The 20,367-nt window shown below is 40.5% G+C and overlaps 1 pseudogene; it reads right to left on the minus strand.

Annotated features, from left to right (window-relative positions):
* Positions 1-8,128: 8,128 nt before the first annotated feature.
* LOC134566103 (zinc finger BED domain-containing protein 5-like) lies at positions 8,129-11,262 on the minus strand (annotated as a pseudogene).
* Between the last annotated feature and the right edge of the window lie 9,105 nt (positions 11,263-20,367).

Raw genomic sequence — 20,367 nt, forward strand, 5'->3', positions numbered from 1 at the left:
CGTTCTACGTGTATTTTGATATCAATATATATATATATTAATATCAAAATACAGTTAGAACGAAATTACACACATATATATACTTTTAATTTTTTTTTTTTTTTTTTTATTTATTTTTTTTAACGTATTTACATATTTTTTTATTATAAAATATATATAATTATAATTGTATATATTTAATCAACATCCTTCTATGTGTATTTTGATATTAATATATATATATAATTTTATATATATATATATTAAAATACACTTAGTGTATGTGTAAATGTGTGTGTCATATATATATATATATATATATATATATATATATATATGTGAGTGTATATATTATTTTTAACTTTAATTTATTTTTAACAGGGGTTAATAGGGGAGGAGAGGTGCAGAGACAGTGTCAGCCAGTGATTTTACATCACTGGCTGACACACAGGATCAGTGATCACAGTGACAGGCTGTCACTGTGATCACCTCCTGCAGATCACAGTAATTGGCCACAGGGGGAGTGCCTGGGTGGCCAGGCATGCCCCCCACCGTGATCTGCAGGGGGATCCTGCCTGCAGTTACTATGGGTCAGCCAATAGGCTGCCCCATAGTAACTCTGATCGCAGTGACAGGCTGTCACTGCGATCAGATCGCAGGTAGAGGCTGTCTCTGCATTCAGATCGCAGAGACAGCCTCTCACTGCGATCATACTCTGCAGATCGCGGTCACTGACCGCAGGGGGACTGCCTGGGGGGCCAGGCATGTCCCCCGACCGCGATCTGCAGAGTGAAAATGCTGAGGCTCCATGTGTCAGCCGATTTTAAAATCGGCTGACACATGGTAAATACCGATCGCAGTGACAGCCTGTCACTGCGATCGGAAGCTGCAGACCGCGGTCCCCAGGCACACCTTTACCCAGTGTTTCAAGGTGTCAACCTACACTTTTTCTTGTGGGCAATTTTAGCCACCACCTGTACTTATATGTGTGTCGTCTTTTCTTTATATAGTGCTAATTTTGTTTGTGGTTAGTCTTGCTCTTTTTAGTCCATCAGTTGGACTTTTTATTTGACATATTAAATGTAAAGTTTTAATAGGACATAGGATCCTGCACTGTACAACACTCCATTTATATCTAGTCCTATTTGCATCCTCCATCTCTTTCTTTCCTGTATATTCACACCGAGATTAACCCCCAACTAGGAGATTCTGCAACTTTAGGCTCCACTCCCTTCTTTTTCTTTTCTTTTCTTTCATTTAGTAGGGAAATTGAAAACATTAAGAGTTTATAAGTATGTAGGGGCACCACCCCTTCCTGTCTCAACAGATAAATTTGCCTTTTAGCTTATGCCTACATATATAAAGACTGTTATCAAGATATTGGTCCATGGAACCGGTGGATAAGTATATTAATAAACTTAGAAAGAGAATAAGATAACGGATACAAAATTCAAAACTTTTATAACAAGGTAAACAGTACAGTTACCGCGCCCTGTCTGTGACTGAAGTTTAGGTAATGTTTTATTGTTGCGATTGAATCTATGATAAGACATATTGTACATTGTTGTCTTATGAGTGGTTGATGTTACCATCAATCCTTTGATAGATTGAATTAATATTAAACTAAATCAGACAACATTATATCAGTTTTAACAAATAATAATATGATACTATGTGTTGCATGTTGTAAGTCATTTTTGTAACATGAAATAATAATAAGAGAAAAAAATAAATGTTTAAGGTTTTGCATAACATAGTTGATTCTATACTGTATGATTGGTTGTACAGAATCCTTTTTTCTTTTCAAAGACAGAACATTTTCCAGGACACTCGGCATTCTAGCCGATGGTGGTTTTGTCATGACTGAATGTTGATTTGACAACCAAATTCAAAGTCAAAATAAATAAATCCAAAAATGGGCCAATCAGTGTGTGCTGCAAAATCTATACATAATATAAGATAATACTGCAGTATGCTGAGAAGAGTGTTTTCCCACCATTTGGTTAACAGATCAAGTAAGAAAAAGTAACAAATAGAAGTGTGTAATAGAGGAAATAGATGAATCGATTTTCAGACAATGATTTTTATGAGCCCCGAAAAATATTTGTATAATTCTATTTTATCACCTCTGAGGGGCCGTTTTTTCAAACTAAACAGATTTAAATTAGCTAGCCTTTATTCATAACTAAAACATCCATTCCTTTTATTAATTTTATTGTCACCTCTGCACTCTGTCTAGTGCCATAATATTCTTCCTTAGCCAGATGCCCCAAATTGCACAGCATATACAAGGTGTGGTCTTACCATTGATTTATTTTCATCACGAGAATTAATGCCATTTTTTATACATGACAATACATTAATGGCCTTAGCAACTGCTGATTGACATTGCACATTGTTACCTAGTTTGTTGCCTATAACAGTTCCTAAATCCTACTTGTGTGTGGTTATCCCTAATTCACTAACATTTAGTGTTTACGTTGCTTGTGCATACTTTTCCTTGTTTTCAGAGTTCTCATGTTCTCTGCTTTTGCCGTAACTACAAAGAAGCTAAAGACTCAGTCTGTGTTAATAAACACCTCATGCTTGACTCCTTCTGGGCATTATGAGCATAAATTGCAACAGAGCAAACATGCTGTATTTGCTGGTCTAGAAAAAAAGTATCATATGGAATACCCAGAGCTATAAATCTCCTTGGTAATTAGATATCTCATGAATTAACATATGAGGCAGTAGCAGAATAGTTATTAGAGTTGGCTTCACTTCACTTATTCCATTAAATACATTTTGGGGATATGGCTGCCGTTTAGTATTTTTCACCAGCCAGCTAATCAACCATAAATGTTGGATGATCTCACGAGATTCCATGAGAGAATACACTAGTCTGGAATAATTAACCAACAAAATACTGGATAAATAGTCTTTAGAAATATTGGAAAGGCAAATTATTTATGATTAGTGATGCACAACTCCCCTGCCCCCGACAAAACTCTGAAACTTTTTATATTTATCATTAATACTGTAATTTCATTAACGAAAGAGTGATTTGTTAGCAGATCTCATAATTGCACTATTGTAAAAAATAGATGTTAAACTGTTTATTATCACTGACATTTGTTTAACACATTGTTTTCACTATTTTTCACTGTGGACTTAGATTGTCAGTACTGTTTGTTGTGAGATTTATGCCAATAAATTAAATTAACCAATCATTATTGAATATCCTCCTTTAGGGAGTTACCATTTTAAAGAATAAGCCCTTTCTTTCTTTCTTTCTTTCTTTCTTTTTTTCTTTATTTCTTTCCTCAAATTCCATTGTCTCTTTCAGAAAAGACCAACTTGGATTATAATAAATACTGAAGTCCCAACACATTTCATTACAGATTGAAATTTTTTTTCTTCAGTGCACACAAATCAGCCATTTAATATGTTATAGAAAGTTTTTGGTGCCCAAGAATCAGTTACATTGGACTTCTTCACGGGACATCTATTGAGTGCTACATTTTCCAAGGTGATAGCCACACAAATCTGTTCTTTTTTTTTGTTCAATTTCTCTCTAAAACTTAAGACAAAGTAGGGGCTATATGGTCTTATGTATTATTCATGTGCTTGACAATTGTGAAATAATGGTGAAGGTTAAGGAAAGCTCCACTTCCTTTATCAAGTTAACCAAGGGTAAAGTTTGCCTTAAGCTCCACCCTTTGTCAAGATTACCAAGTGTAGGAAAAATACACAGGATAAAGTAGTCCCTAATGAAAGTTCAGAAATGAAGAAAGAGAAGAGGAACCAATAGGAGAAAGCAATTGGTGTTAGGTGACAGTACCACTTTAAGAGTTTAAAAGTGTATATTATGTAATTAATTACTAAGGTTTCCTAGTTGCCAGGCAATACCAGCTCTTAGTGGATACACATAAAAATGGACCTTTCCGCAGTGATCATAATTGTGTTATTTTTTTGTTTTGTTTTTTGTCAATCTTTGTTTATTGAGACATAATTGTAGGTACAACAGTAAAATTGGAGACATGAGATTACAAGATATTAAGACAGCATTCCAACATTTCACATTACATACACATCTAGAGTAGGGAACTGTGGGCAAGGATCTCCTTGCATTGTCTGCCTCTTTTTATATTAGGTGGAGAAATATGAAGGTAGAAAAGATAAATTATAAATATAAGTAAGTTATGTAGGAGTTAATAGAGTGAGATGCGCATCTCTCTCAATTATTGTGGATTATGGACAAATCTATGTATCTTGTCTCTGTAGAGAATTCGGGCTGCCTCTGTAGACTGCGGGTAGGGTCAGAGGCACTTAGGCCAGGTTACAGTGGTCAGAGGCTGGCACCCATTTAGGCTGGGGGAAAATTGCAAAGTAGTGCAGACCATTAGTGGGCTGAGGGGTTAGGAATATGTGTGGGTATAAATCCAACTTGCCAGCAGGTACGGCTAAGCCGCTTCATAATAGGAGCATCTGTGGACACTCTATATTGGAATATTAAAGATACAGTAGTGGTAAAGAACATGAAAACAAAGCAACAAAACAGAATGTATGTAAACTGTTAGAATAGACAGGATGCCCGCTGGGCTCTCATGGTAGCATCACAGTTGCTGGATTCCCCTTCTGTGCGGCCGGGACAAATGGTTGGATTCTGTCATGGTCCCAGGTTTTCCGCAACATGGCATGTGAAGGGTGTAGTACCCGAGATGCAGCCTGCAGGCCAAGTTGCTAAAAGGTGCTTGTTATTTTCGATGCTTGCGTGACTTTGTAAGTCCCAGTGTTGCTGGTGATTATCAGGCAACGTGGGGTACCCCAATTGTATGATTTGTTGTGAGCTGAAAGTTCCATAGTTAGAGGACGCAGGGATCTTCTCCATTCCAGTGTCAATTTGGATAAGTCTGGGTAGAACGTTAGGTCGTGGTCTTCAAACCGATATGGAGACTTGCTGCGCACGGCGGCCATAAAGGTAAGGCGGTCTTGCCCATTCAGGAAATGGATGACCCCACATTGGCCCTAGGTGAAGCTGTAATCCTTTAGCAGTTGTCAAACTGCATAGTTTTAGCTTGTTGGGCTTTTTGTTAGCTGGAAAGAGGTTTTGCAGCAGTCTTCTGAAGAAGTAAGGTATTTTGGTGGCGGTGCATCCGCTAGGCCTCTCACCGTCACATTGTTCCACCTTCTCCTATCCTCCATTACCGCCATGCATGGCATGGTTGCGTTGCAATGTCTTTACTTTGTGCGCCAGGGCAGTGAGTCGGGTGTCATGCGCTGTGTGCTCAGCTCAGCTTTGTGGAAGCAGGCCAACACCACGCTGATCTCCTCGTGGAACTGGCTTATGTCGGCCGCGATGTTGCACCGGAGTTTGGCCAGAAGGCCTCTCAGCGTACCCTCCGTCACTGGGGTGCCTGTAGTGGCTGTGGGCATCGAGGGTACAGGTTATCTCACCCGCCGAGTGCATATACTGCCCAAGTCATCCAGGGAATCGGGAGGGCCCATCTGAAGGAGTCGCCATGACAGGTCTCTGTTCCGGCCTCCAAAATAGCTCTCCGATATTTTTTGTTTTTGCGGCCTATCGTTTAAGCTGTTTACCCGTTGTTTGGGGGTAGCGGGTCAAGGATTGACCCCGTTTTTTTAACAGTTAAGAGCTGTAACTGGCAGCTCTTGAGATGCATATCTGCTCAGGCTGGATGCTAGCTCCGCCCCCTTTGTGTTTTATCAGTGAACATTTTACAATATGATAAAAGAGTGGCAGCAAAAGACACATTTAATACTCTAGCTCTGTGTGAAGCACAAATATGCTTGAATTACAGTAGATATGGTGGTCATGTGGCAATTATTGTGCCACGGTCACATTCACCAGTATATGTGCTGGTTTCGATACATGAATCTTGTGTGACTAATACATATTTAAAATAATGCTGATTTATTATTCAAAAATAATCACAGATACTGTTTTAATCAACCATAATTTATATAATATATATATTTTTAACTGAAGTAACAGTTCTTTAAAAGAAAGTTGATGTACCTTTATCAAAGTAGATTAGGAGTTCAAGTTAAATTTTAACTACCAAAATTGTTTTCTAAAAGAAATGTATTCCATAAAGCCTCTGTGACCATTGTTTATACTCCAGGAATGATAAGAAGCCTGTAATTCTTAACATTAGCAAAATAGGAATGGAATAGAGAAGATACTGTTTTTGGTGGGGCAAATTATCAGCTTAGTTTGCCATGATGAACCGGAGGTCTCCCCAGTCAAATGCCCAATCAAGAGGTTGAAAACAAATGATTATGGCACATTTAGTAAATGTTGATTTATTCATAAATCAAATGGCAACTGACCAATAGTGGAAACAGGAGAATTAGTAAAACAGTCTATATTTCCAGGACGATTCTCGAAAACTCCTTGAATGCAGCCATTGAGGGAGACAGACTAGCAGTGATACAGTATGCTTTATCCTTGCTCTGCCCGTATGTGTGTGGGAAATAGCCTGCATCATGGATTCTAGTGTGACTAGCTTTAACTTTCAGCTGTGCCTACCTAGCTAGCTACTGCCAGTGATACATTAATGTTAGAGGACTAGTAAATTCACCAAGCGCAACCCATTTATCAACACAAACGTAAGGCATTTAAGAAAATGACAATGACATTTAAGAAGGTAGGAACAGCAGCAGTCTCTGTACCTCCTCCACTTCTACCACCCAGCCTTAGGTAGAGCAGGGGATGCTAAAGATAGTGAGTAGGTTGGACAGGGACAGTTGGGACTCCTCATCATCACAATTAAGAGTCTAACAGTCCACTCTTGAACATTGTGTTGGATTTAATATCAGGGCTGTGTAAAAACAACATGCTAACAAAATCATGCACCTGACTGCCCAGATTTAAAGAGTGCTTCTACTGACCAGCATGCCTAGCTATATTGATAACATGCTGGTGGCAACCCATGGTATCTGGGTATGGTGTCAATTAAGTAGATACAACCTTACTGCCAACCATACTTGATCATCGCATGAGGATTGCTGTGGGTTTCTAGAGTAGTGTGAAGGTTAGACAACTCTTAAGGCAGGAGTGAATGAAAGGCGATCTTAAACAGGATGTCAGCACGTGGTGGAACCCCACTTTAGGCATGCTACAAAGAATTTTGAAGCATCAAAAGGCAATTCATAGCCTATTTTCCAACTACTTCATTGGCTTTGACTCCACACTAGTGTGTGAGGATTAGACAATAATAGGGCAGCTAGTGTCAATTCTTATTTCATTTAGGGAAGTGACAGAAACGTTTGATCCACCGTAATGCCAGTTTTGGACAGGTTACCCCCTTGTTCACCCACCTTATAAAAAAATATCCCTTCTATTGCCCCTTCTCCCCTCTGTAAAGGCCTGAGTATTTTGGTGCCTGCTTTTTCTGCAGATGCAGTTTGGGAAGAAGCTAATAGGGCACTGTTTTTCCACATTAAAGTACCATAACTGCAGACTGGATTTGTGGGAAAGTTTTGTTCTTGTCAGGGTGGAAGGGGTGAACATTTTTCCTTTCATTTTTTTAAACCTAAAATGACTGCTTCTCACCATTTTACATGAAAACAGGATAACAAAAGGAAAAAGATTACAATCAATCATTGTAAAACTAACTTCTCTATGTTCCATTTTTTTTGTCATCCAAATATATAACAATCTAGTTTGCCAACTCAGTGTTGACATACAAAAATATTGTCTAACCATTAGGTTAGGCAAGGCATTTAAGAAATATAGTAGCCATTTGTGCACAGTAGTAATAATCACCTTTTTCCTGCTTTTTTGGCTGCCTAAATATCTCTTATAAACTTGTTTGAGTAACAAAATTATGACGACCTGGGCCATTGCATTGAATAAATTATGCCTTCCCCAAATTTATTTTCTTTGTTGAATGAAGTGGTTCGGCCGAAACCAAATTATTCTAACCTGCTCATTCTAGTCATTTTTAGTAATCTTTATTAGTAGTAATGCCATCATAAAAATACTTATAAGTAAGGTATTTTAAATTTTTATTTATGTATATCTGTCAATTGTTGCACCTACTGCATATGATAAAATTTCTAATTTTGCTTTTACGGTAATATTTTGATCTCTGTGTGAAATATTAAAAAATAAGGGTTACTGTACACCAGAGTTTCCCAATTATTTTTTTCCCTTGGAACCATTTGACATGAAATAACAAAACTTTGGAACCCCAACAAAAAAATGTGTGCCGTAGAGTAGTGCAACGCAGCGCAAACTTTTCAATGAGTGTAATGTTCTCTTTTGCTGGCAAATTCTTTTTATATATAGCTTAATTGTAGACAATTGTATTCACATCCCTGCAGCTGCGTCAAGTAAATTTCGATACTTTGTTTTTGTTGCAGAGTAAAGCGAGAATCCAGTTTCACATAAGTATGTGCTGGCAAATGGCAACAGAACATTGATTGCCCACGTGGACAATTCTGGGTATTCTTTGCGTAAATTGCCCCAAAAAGCAAAATCTACTTCAGAAAAATTGTCTGGCTTGTCTTTTATAAATGGATTTCGAACCCAGTCATTATTGTTTTCATTCAAGAATGGAAAATAATGATTAATAGATGTGATTAAATGGCGAAGATGATCTACAATTTCATTGCAAATTTCATCTTCAAGTTCAATTTCCGATTCTTTAAGAAAATCCTTAAGTGTTGGTAAAGAGTTCAAATTATTTTGCTCAACAGATGAGGTCCAAAACTGTAGCTTACGAGACAGTGAAAATATTTTATCTCTTGCATTAATTGTACCCCCGGCAACAGCCCGTAAAATCACCCTGGATGGGATATACCGTCTCCCGACTCCGACAAATGCACCTACCAATGATGCCAGAGACGTAATCCTCCGCTGCACCACAACACACGAGAAGACTCAAATTATGACAGCACTTCGCGGCAAAACTCCCCTCACATTTGAGAACTCACAGCTTTCCTTTTACCAGGACTTATCTCGAGCAACACTTCAGTGGCGGAAATCTCTAAGCCACCTTAGCAATCAGCTACGCACCAAAGGGATACAATACCGCTGGGGACTACCAAGAACCCTTACGATCAATCACGCCGGCAATGTCCACAAGATCACCACAGGGGCGGATATCCCTGCTCTTATGTCCACACTGGGACTCACACCGACATCCACGGAGATACCACAGCAGACCACCTCCTGGAACCCTGACACCGCAGTGTCCTTTGTCCCACGGGCAACAACATCCTTGGACTCACCCACATGACTGGACTTAAAGTCAACCAAACCTACGGCAACATCGAGAGCTGTAGCACAGTTCCTATTTGTTCGCATTTTGTGTTTTCATTTATATTGTCATTTGTTTTACCATTTGATGTTAATGCATGCTCACACTAGGGGAGACCGGAATGGTACCCAGGTCCCAAGAGAAAGCATTCATAACCTTCACGGGCAGACCCTGCCCACCTCATGGAGCCTAACTTGTAAACACCCTAAGCAGCAGTACACATACCCTAATAAGTAACCTGCAACACCCTCCACCCCCCCGCTACTCCCTTGGTTAGGAGTAAACACAACTCACAAATGCCCTAAACACCACATGAATAGTGTCTACAAACGAGGAACCACATATAGATGCATTTGGGACCACCCACACAAAAGTGACCGCACATAACACCTGAACTCCCCACCTGGCACATAACGCAACCTATAGCGAGCTACTCCCAGACACCTACAGTCACAGGGAGTCATGAGCAAACACTCAGGAACATGAGCAAACACTCCGACGCCTGAAGCTCCGAACCCGTGACGCACAGCTATACACCTCACGATAGTGCCTACATAGGAGTTCTTACTTAAGCAGACAGTCTAACTTGTTAAAATATAGTTTAATTCTCAAAGCCGTAATGTGACATGTGTTTCCTGACTGCAGACCTCTATGCTTAAACTACCTTACCACATACGGCATACCTAACCTGTAACCTACGCCCATAAAAAGAGGCTGCATAACAAATGTATGATGTATGAAAAAAACACACAAATTACAATTGTAAATGTCTCGTGTACCATGCATATATACGATCGTTTTGTTCACTCATATGCCTCAAAAATAAAAAGAGATTTACAAAAAATATTAGTTTTTTTTCCTTGGAGTGATAAACATACGTCATTTAATTTTGTGAATATGTCTGCAAGATATGCTACTTTGGATAACTACAGATTATTTGTTAATCCATCAGATAATCCAAATTTATGATCCTGGAAATATGCAAACAACTCTTGATGAAATTCAAACATTCTAACAAGGACTTTACCTTGTGATAGCCAACGGACTTCTGAATGCAAAAGCAGAGCAGAGTGGTGACTACCCACACCGTCACATATCATTTTAAATAGTCGTGACTGTAATGGTTGACTTTTTATAATATTAATAATCTGGACCGATTCATCTAGCACAGTTTTAAGTGAGATTGAAATATTTTTAGCTACCAGTTCATGTCTGTGAAGAACACAGTGAGAACTGGTGCTGTTTTTTTGCTACATTTCTTATTCGTGTCACAGCACCTGCCACTTTCCCAACTATTGCTTTGGCACCATCACTGCACACATTTATACTGTGTGTGCTCATGAACTTCTGCATACAGTTAAAGATGTTCTCACCAGTGATATGAGTTTTCAAAGTTTCACACAGAAGCAAGTCTTCTTCAATCTGTTTGTCAAAATGATATCTGTCAAAAAACAACAAAATTGAAAGTCCTGAAACATCTGTGGATTTGTCTAATTGCAGTGAGTACACATCACATTGATGCAGTCGAGAAATTAGTTCAGTATGGATGTCATCAGCAAGATCATGAATACGGCGCATAACTGTGTTGTTGGAAAGTGGCAAAGCATTAACTTCTCACTTAAAATACATGACTCTATTTCTTTTGTACATGTTTTATTAGTGATTCCCCAATTGTGTGTGCTTCTCCTGAAAGTGCTTTGTGGTAACTCACTCTGTAAGAAGCCTCTGTGGCATTTTCATTAGCATTTTTAAATTTTTTGCTCATAAATTGTTTACTCTTCTGATACTCCTTTAGCTTTCACTTAAAAAAGTAAATATCTTTATCTTTGTACTCTGCGTGGTGTTGCTCAAAATGACGACGTAATTTAGCAGGTGCTAATGAACTGTTTGGCAATATTTTATTGCAAAGTACGCATTGTGCTTCAGGACAATCTTCATTTCTGGTACTTGTGAATCCAAATGACAAGTAGCTATCATCATATTTTCTTTTCTTTGTTTGAGAAGAAGATTGGCTAGCATTGTGTGCTTTTCTTTTTTTTTTACTTGTCACTTGTCTCTGCTATTTGAGGAACAGTAGATACAACTATTTCAAGCATGTTTTCTGGCAGAGCCTTTTAATGTCCCTAGCAGAGTCTTTTAATGTCCCTCAAAGAGTCTTTCAATGCCCCTGACAGAGTCTTTTATGTCCCTAGCAGAGAATTTCAATGCCCCTGACAGAGTCTTTCAATGCCCCTCAAAGAGTCTTCCAATGCCCCTGACAGAGCCTTTCAATGTCCCTAACAGAGAATGTCAATGTCCCTACCTAACAGAGCTTTCTATTTCCCTACTTAACATATCTTTCTATGTCCCTACCTAACAGAGATCTCTATGTCCCTACCTAACAGAGCTTTCTATCTATGACAATAATAGAGCTTTAACTATCAGCACCACTCTCTATCACTCCTCTACTGATAGAAAATGGCTGACTCCTGGGCTAGCTGGCTGACGGCTGGGTGGGCTCTCTCACCGATGAGCTAAGTCTAAGTGGCTGGTTGATGGCAGAGTGGGCGGCAGGGCTGGCGCTAGGGTGGGCTCTGACGGCAAGGCGTGCTAACGCCAAGGCGTGCTGACGGCAAGGCGGGCTGATGGCAGGGCGGGCTTAAGATCACACTCCTGCGATCTCTTATGGCAAAATGCCGCGGAATTCCAATTTTGTTCTCGTGGAACCCTAAGGTTCCACGGAACACCAATTGGGAAACACTGCTGTACACTATCTAATTTTTCTATGAATGTATACATGAGAAATAGAAAATGTGTACATTTGTGCAATTTTTATTTATATGTTTGTCCGATCAGCATTGCCCATGCATAAAATTACTGTTTTACCGTGTGTTTATCTCAGTTAAACAAGACTTAGCTCTTTGCTGGTTCTCCTCCTACCTCTCCCAGCACTCTTCCAGTTTTTCCTTTTCTGACTATTTCTCTTCTCTGCAACCCCTCTCTGTCAGTATTCACTGAGATTCTGTCATTGGCCCTCTTCTGATCTCTATCTATACTGCCTTCCTTGGTAAACTTATCAGCTCTTTTGGCTTCCACATCTCAACTGCACCCAGGGGCGACTCTAGACTTTGTAAAGGGTGTAAAGGATCATGCTATCCGTGCAGCGCTGATCCTTGTAGCATCTCCCGAAATCCAAGCTGAGAAGAGTGAAGTAGTGATTAAAGCTCCCAATCCCCCAAACATGAGTCGAGACTTCATGAAGGGGTAAACGATCTGCTTTATTGATGGCCAAACTCAGCCCTTTTCTGATGGTCTTCCAGCAAGGGAACTCACACATGGGACCTTGTGGAGGACTGTGACAAAATATACAGCACCAATCAGTGTACAGTACAATTAGTAAACACACCCACAGTAACAGTGTAATCCCTCCTCTCTATCCTGGAGATAATTAACTTAAGTGGTTGCAGAGAACCTAATTATCTCCAGGTAGAGAAAAACATGTCCTTTTTATATTTTACAAAACTGTATTAAAATCTATAACTTAGATTTAACCGAACATATTCCCCCTGTTCCACATACCCCCAGATAGCTTGGATCTGAGCGCATATTATAGGCGAATAGCGCTCAGATCCCACGAACACAGTTCTCAATATCGTCGAGTAAAATTTAAGTTCACCAGTTGTTCGGGAAATTCAATCCGAAAAGAGTTCCATAATTGTAGCTACCTGGGTTCGGTATGTCTTGTGTGAAAGGAAAGTCCCAAACGGCAAATTGATTAACGTGTTCGGGAGATATTAACCGTATGAACGAGGACTCGGTACGTATCAGCGGTTGGTGGCGGAATAAGTGTCCGAAAATAGTTCCAGAGGATTGCTGCCTTTCCACCGCTGAGCGTTCGACGATTATAAAATGGCGACTGCCACGTGTTCGTCAAACGAACGAGGACCACCATGCCTTTCGTCAATTATCTTGTGGTTCACCGCAAGGTCTGGGAGGTAAATGAGTGGCACATGGCCTCAGTGGGAGGTCGGGTGTTTCGGTAGTTTGTTCGGTTCTTTGGAACTGCACGAAATAGGCGTACATACGCACGTTTAAATGAAATGCTGTTCCTCCGAGGCTTGTTAAAACAGGGATTTCATTACAAAGGGTAACTGTGGCAGGATGAGTGTGACAGGGTGAGGGGGTGAATGAGACAGTGTTGAGGGGTGAGTGTGAGACTGAGGGTGGGCAAGTGTGACATGGTTGGAGGAGGGGGTGTTACAGGGTGAGATAAGGTAAGCGTGACAGGCTTAAATTGTTAATGTGACAGGGTGAATATGACATGGTTGGGAGGTATCCCAATGTTGGCGGGTATATGGCATTATTGGAGGGAGTGTAATAGGGCAAGGGGAGGTGAGTGTGACAGGATTAAGGGGATTAATTACCGGGGCGAGTGTGAGTGATGGGGTTGTGACAGGGATAATTACCAGGGCGAGTGTGAGTGATGGGGTTGTGACAGGAATAATCCTGTCACAACCCCATCACTCACACTCGCCCTGGTAATTAATCCCCTTAATCCTGTCACATTCACCTCCCCTTGCCCTATTACACTCCCTCCAATAATGCCATATACCCGCCAACATTGGGATACCTCCCAACCATGTCATCACTCACACTCGCCCTGGTAATTAATCTCCTTAATCCTGTCACATTCACCTCCCCTTGCCCTATTACACTCCCTGTTAATGGTACAGGATGAGTGCGGCACGGTTAAGGGTGAGTGCGGCAGGTTTGGAGGTGAGTTTGGCACGTTGGAGGAGTGAGTGTGACGGAGAGGAGTGGGGAGCATGACAGTAGAGGGGGTTAATTTGAGTGTGGCAGAGTGAGGGCAGGTGAGTGCAGTTTGGTTGTAGGTGGTGAGTGTGACAGGATCAGGAGGGATTAAAGTGAGTGGCAGAGTTAAGGGGGTGATAGTGTGTGTGGAAGGGTGACTGTGTGGGAGTATGGTATCAGTGTGTGTGGGGAGTGGTGACAGGGTATGTGGAGGGGGTGACAGTGTGTGGAGGGGGTTGACAGTGTGTCGAGATGGGTGACAGTGTGTGTGTGTGTGTGTGTGTGTGGACGGGATGACAGAGTGTGAAATTGGGTGACAGAGTGTGGAGTTTGGGTGACAGAGTGTGAAAGGGGGTGATAGGTGGCAGAGTGTGAGAGGGAGGGGGTGACAGTTAATAGAGAGTGTCAGAGGGAGGGTGTGACAGAGTGTGAAAGGAGGTGACAGAGTGTGAAAGGAGGTGACAAATGGCAGAGTGTGCAGGGGGCGACAGGTGGCAGTGTGGGAGAGAAAGGGTGACAGGTGTCAGAGTGAGAGAGGGAGGGGATGACAGAATGAGGGAAAAGGGTGTGACAGGTGGCAGAGTGAGGGGGTGACAGATGGCAGAGTAAGTGAAGGATGGGTGACAGGTGGCAGAGTGAGGGAGGGGAGACAGTGGGCAGCATGAGGGAAGGAGGGTGTGACAGGGGGCTGAGTGATGGGTGACAGGGCCGAGTGAGGGGGTGACAGGGGGCAGAGTGAGGTGGTGACAGGGGCAGAGTGAGGAGTGACAAGTGCACAGTGAGGGAACGAGGGATTACAGGGGGCTAGGTGAGGGGTGACAGGGGACTGAGTGAGGGGGTGACAGGTGGCTGAGTAAGGGGGTGACAGGAGGCTGAGTGAGGAGTGACAGGAGGCTGAGTGAGGGGTGACTGGGGGCACAGTGAAGGAAGGAGGGGTGACATGGGGGGCTAAGTGAGGGGTGACAGGGGGCTGAGTGAGGGGGGACAGGGGACTGATTGAGGGAGTGACAGAGGGGTAAGTGAGAGGTGACAGGGGACTGAGTGAGTGGGTGACAGGAGACTGAGTAAGGGGGCGACAGGGGGCTGAGTGTGGGGTGACAGAAGGCTGTGTGAGGGAGTCACAGGGGGCTGAGTAAGGGGGTGACAGGGGACAGAGTGAGTGGTTGACAGTGGACTGAGTAAAGGGATGACAGGGAGCTGAGTAAGGGGGTGATTGGTGGCAGTGGGAGGGAAGGTGTATAAATACCTTTTTTTCCCTGGTAGTCCAGTGTCCTGGCTCCCTGGTAGTCCAGTAGGCTTCCTATCCGGTCTGCAGCTCCGTGGGAGTGAGCTGCAGATCATGTGATAGGAGTCTCGTGATCTCCAGAATTCAGAGTGTTGCCATGGTAACCCACAGCAACGCTCTGATTGGCTGGAGGTTGCGAGAAACTTTACAGTCTGCAGCTCACTCCTGGCGGAGCTGCAGACTGTAGGCAATTCCCTCCCAGGGCAGATGGCTTGGAGGGGGCCTGGGCCCGATGACCCGACATGTAAGTCTACCCTAAGGCGAAATAGGCGGCCACAAGGCCCCGCCAGCGCAAGGCCTTAGGCGGCCGCATAAATCACCTAATTAGATAGCCGCCACTGCCTGCAGTGGCAGAATTTGCTTCCATGCCTCCCCCCTTTGTCACTCCTTACACTGGCTTCCCATAAGATTTTGGACTTAATTTAAAATTCTAGTGCTTTTTTACAAAGGTCTACTTAATCCTGCTCCTACCTAACTATCTTCTCTAATACACAAGTATGTTCCGTCCAGGCCCTTACGCTAGGCCAAAAGTCTGAGCCTATCCTCTGTTTGTAGTCGCACTTTTGACTCCCACCTTCAAGACTTCTCTAGGACTGCGCCATTCCTATTGAACTCCCTTCCCTCCTTATTTAGACTGTTACCCAGTCTCAGTTCCTTCAAAATATCCAAAAAAACTCACTTCTTTAGGAAAGCATATCAATTAAACTGTTAAGAGCATTCCCTCCCTGTACCTTGGACTGTGCCATTCCTATGGAACTCCCTTCCCTGCTTCATTAGACTGTTACCCAGTCTCAGTTTCTTCAAAATATCCAAAAAAAAAACTCACTTCTTTAGGAAAGCATATCAATTAAACTGTTAAGAGCATTCCCTCCCTGTACCTTGGTAACCCATCTTGCTACCTCTCCTGCAACAGTGTCATCCAAAAAAGCAAACCCATCAAATTATTCTCGTAACCCACTTTTTCCCAATACATGAAATACATTCTACTATTACATCTTGTGCCACTTTACCTCACTCCCTCTAGAATGTAAGCTTGTTTGAGCATTGCCCTCTGTTACTGTGCATCCAACTTGTTTTGTCACAAATACTTGTTTGTTAGTCAACCTATTGTGGAAAGCTGCAGAATTTGTTGGCATAATATAAATAATATTAATATATGCTAGCTAGGTACCCTGTGTTTCAAATAAATGCTAGTCAATGGGTTAATACTGGCCATGTCTTCTTTGCAAGCTTTTAACACAATTAAACAGCATACAATTCTTCATATTTCTTTGTATAACTATTAAAGGAAAACTACTATGAACTTCTCATGTGTTGTATCACATGGTAATGTGTGATGTTTTGCATGTTTTGTAAGGAACCTTCAAGATGGCCTGCCCTCTTCCATGGTGGCATCTGGGTGGCAAGAAAATAGAGAAATGCTTCATTCAAAGCTCTCCCTCGTCAGCAACTCCATCTTTTGAACGTGCATAATTTTTGATTTCTTTAACCCCTTAAGGACCAAACTTCTGGAATAAAAGGGAATCATGACATGTCCCACATGTCATGTGTCCTTAAGGGGTTAAACAGGAAAGTTGCATTACTGGTGTTCCATCATGCATACAAAGATAGGTTAAAGATAAAGATGATTTTTTTCATAAGATACTATGAATAACAGGAGATGGGCAATGCGAGACGAGGTGGCAGAACTTGTTAGAACTTGTGTGAACGTAATTTTTCTTAGAAGCTCTTTGGAGGTCTAGTGATAATATATCAAATTGGAAAGACTTTACTTACTAAACTGCACTATAGCAAATCAAAACTAAATACAGATGATCGTCACTTACCGGCCGAGTTCCGTTCCTATGACTCAGAGATAAAACAAATTGGTCAGTAAGCGAGTATGCCAAGACAACCAAGTCTCTCATGTGCTAGGGAATTCCCCTGAACAATCTCTCGAATCACTAGTGAGCTGGTCATATGTCTAAGCAGTCGTTATGCAAGTAAGTCACAAAGGGAGGATTACCTGTATGAAAACTGAAGCTGAAATAGCCAAGCTATGACTGTTGATAAGTTGAAGAATTCTTCCAGATGATCTGTTTTTGCCTAAACTTTTACATTTTGATATCAACTTGCTACAGTTTGGAGTATGGTGAATAAATCTCAATTTCCTGGTTAAACCTGCTAATTACCAGCTTTGCCCTCTTAAACTACTAACTAAAGAGCAAATGGAAGACATTACCGAAAATAAAATTGATATATAAAAATATGTATTTCAAAGTGCTTTTATCCCTTCTAACCATTATAAACCATTATAAACCATTATGGGTTTATTCATTAGACTGTGAATTGCAGTTAATTAAAAACGGAATTAAAAAGTATAGAGATACACAATGAATATTTAAAAGCTGGAGTCATTATGGATAATTAAAGGGAAACTGTATGATAGACATATAAAGAATAAGACACTGTTGAATGTTAATAACTGTCACTAATGTTTTAATGGGTAAATAAGAGAGTATTATTCAAAATAGGTTTGAAGTAACACTAAGGTAATGTCAATTACTAAATGGTAAAAAAAAAAAAGGGATTTATTTTGTTTTTGTTTTGTTGTGCAATAATTCTACCAAATTTTGTCTTCATTATAAAGAAATGAAAAAAATTCTCAGGCACTCACTGTGATTGCTTCCCGGCAGATTTATTACGACGTTTCGACCTGTAACCAGGTCTTTATCGAGCTTGATAAAGACCTGGTTACAGGTCGAAACGTCGTAATAAATCTGCCTGGAAGCAATTACAGTGAGTGCCTGAGAATTTTTTTCATTAATACGTATTCCTTGAGGTTTGCTGACCCATGCTCAGTAGCACCCTGTGTTGAAATATTGTGGCTGAGTGCAACCCTACCCTTTTTCCATTCATTATAAAGAAAGGCGTGCCTTTTGGAATCAAAATATGATTTCTCTGGAATGTATCTCCACACCCTCACCTTATAGACATGATGAGGTGTCCCTGTAGGAGGAGACACTTTCTAAATTCCCAATTAACGATTGGGATTAGTTTTATGTTTTATATATGTTGTTCATGTTTTTTAATGTACGGTTCTGGGACCAGGGGTAAATGTGTGGCTGGAGACCGCTTGTGTGTATCGGTAATTTCTTGACATTAATGGTAAGGCAAGTTTCAATCAATACTCAAGGCCTTGATTCATTTCAGAAAAGGAGTATGCTTTTAGACTGGTTGAAAAAGGAAAAAGTTCAAGACATAGATACGGAAGGAAGGTTGATCATTTTGATATGCGAGATAGAAGGGACTGTATATACTATAGCAAATATTTATACTCCAATCAATCTCCTGTGAGTTTCATCGCTCAATTTTTGTCTAGATTAGATAGGATCAGGCAGAGATCAGTCATTGTCCCTGGGGACTTCAACTGCATCCATAATCCTTTGTTAGATAAAAAAAAAAAACAAGACTGAAGAACAAGATAGACAGGAATCGTATTAATCAAGCTAGTAAACTTTGTCAACTAATTCTAAGAGTGTCCTTATTAGATACCTGGAGGACATTACACCCTAAAGAGAGAGACTTTACATGTTTTTCTAAATCCCATTGTGCGTATTCACGTATAGATATGATTTTAGCGGATGTAGGAGTGTTGGCTAGGACAGAGTCCTCCGAGATAAGGTTGGTTCCATGGTCTGATCATGATGCTGTACTGTTAGAACTGCAACAATTAATTAGACAGAGACCAGAGTGGAAACTACACGAAAGGATAATCCTGCCGGAGGCAAATTGAAAACACATAGCAGACTCAATATCATTATACTATGAGTATAATAAAGAGTGTGGAGTACCTATCACCACAAAATGGTGTGCACTTAAATGTGTGATCAGAGGTCAGTTGATAAAATTAGATGCCCAAATGAGAGAAAAAAGAGAGGAATCCCTGACGGAGCTCTACATTGCACTTGTGGAAATGGGTAATGTCATTAAGATCTCACTATCCCAAAAAACAAGTGAAAAAATAAAGGAAGTACAATCTAAAATTAACAATCAGTTACTAAATAAAGCAAATAAAAATCTTCAATTTTTAAGAACAACATACTATTATAAAGGTAACAAGGAGGATAAACTGTTATCGAATAAAGTTAAGATAAGAAGAGCCAATACAACCATTACAAAAAATATCAGAGAGCAAGAGATGCTTTTGTCCCCTAAAGCTATAGGGAAGGCTTTTAGAGAATATTATCAGAAATTATATAATCTTTCTATACAAACTACTAACAAACAATTTGATGAATATTTGCACAGCATACAATTTCCCACCTTGACAGTAGATCAACTAACCAAATTAAACAGACCAATAACAGAATCTGAAGTAGAAGAGACTATAAATAAATTAAAAAGAAACAAGGCCCAGGCCCAGATGGTTTTATAGACTTGTTCTATAGATTATATAAAAAGCTTTTAAGCCTGAAACTGACTGAAACATAGAAACATAGAATAAGACGAAAGATAAAAACCATTTAGTCCACCTAGTCTTCCCAATTTTCGAAATACTATTAATTAGTCCCTGGCCTTATCTTAAGTCTAGGATAGCCTTATGCTTATCCCATGCATGCCTAAAATCCCTCACTGTGTTAATCTCTACCACTTCAGCTGGAAGGCTATTCCATGCATCATCTACCCTTTCTGTAAAGTAATACTTCCTGAAATTATTTTTAAACCTTTGCCCCTCTAATTTAAGGCTTTATTATTTAACAACTTCATGGTTACAGGAGTAATACCGAAATAAATATTAAAAGCAAATATCCTCCCAGTATTAAAACAGGATAAAATTCCATGTGAAATAAACTATAGACCAGTTGCGCTCCTTAATATCGATTATAAGTTATATGCATCAGTATTGGCGAACAGAATTAAGCTTATAATCTCAAAGCTGATCTCTGAGGATCAAGCAGGTTTTTTTTACCTGAGAGATCTGTGAGTAACCATATAAAGAAAATCATAAGCATATACAAAAGAATCCATGCAAAAAAAAAAACCTCTTTTAACGCTGGC

The sequence above is a fragment of the Pelobates fuscus genome, chromosome 6 (assembly GCF_036172605.1).
Source record: "Pelobates fuscus isolate aPelFus1 chromosome 6, aPelFus1.pri, whole genome shotgun sequence".
NCBI lineage: Eukaryota > Metazoa > Chordata > Amphibia > Anura > Pelobatidae > Pelobates > Pelobates fuscus.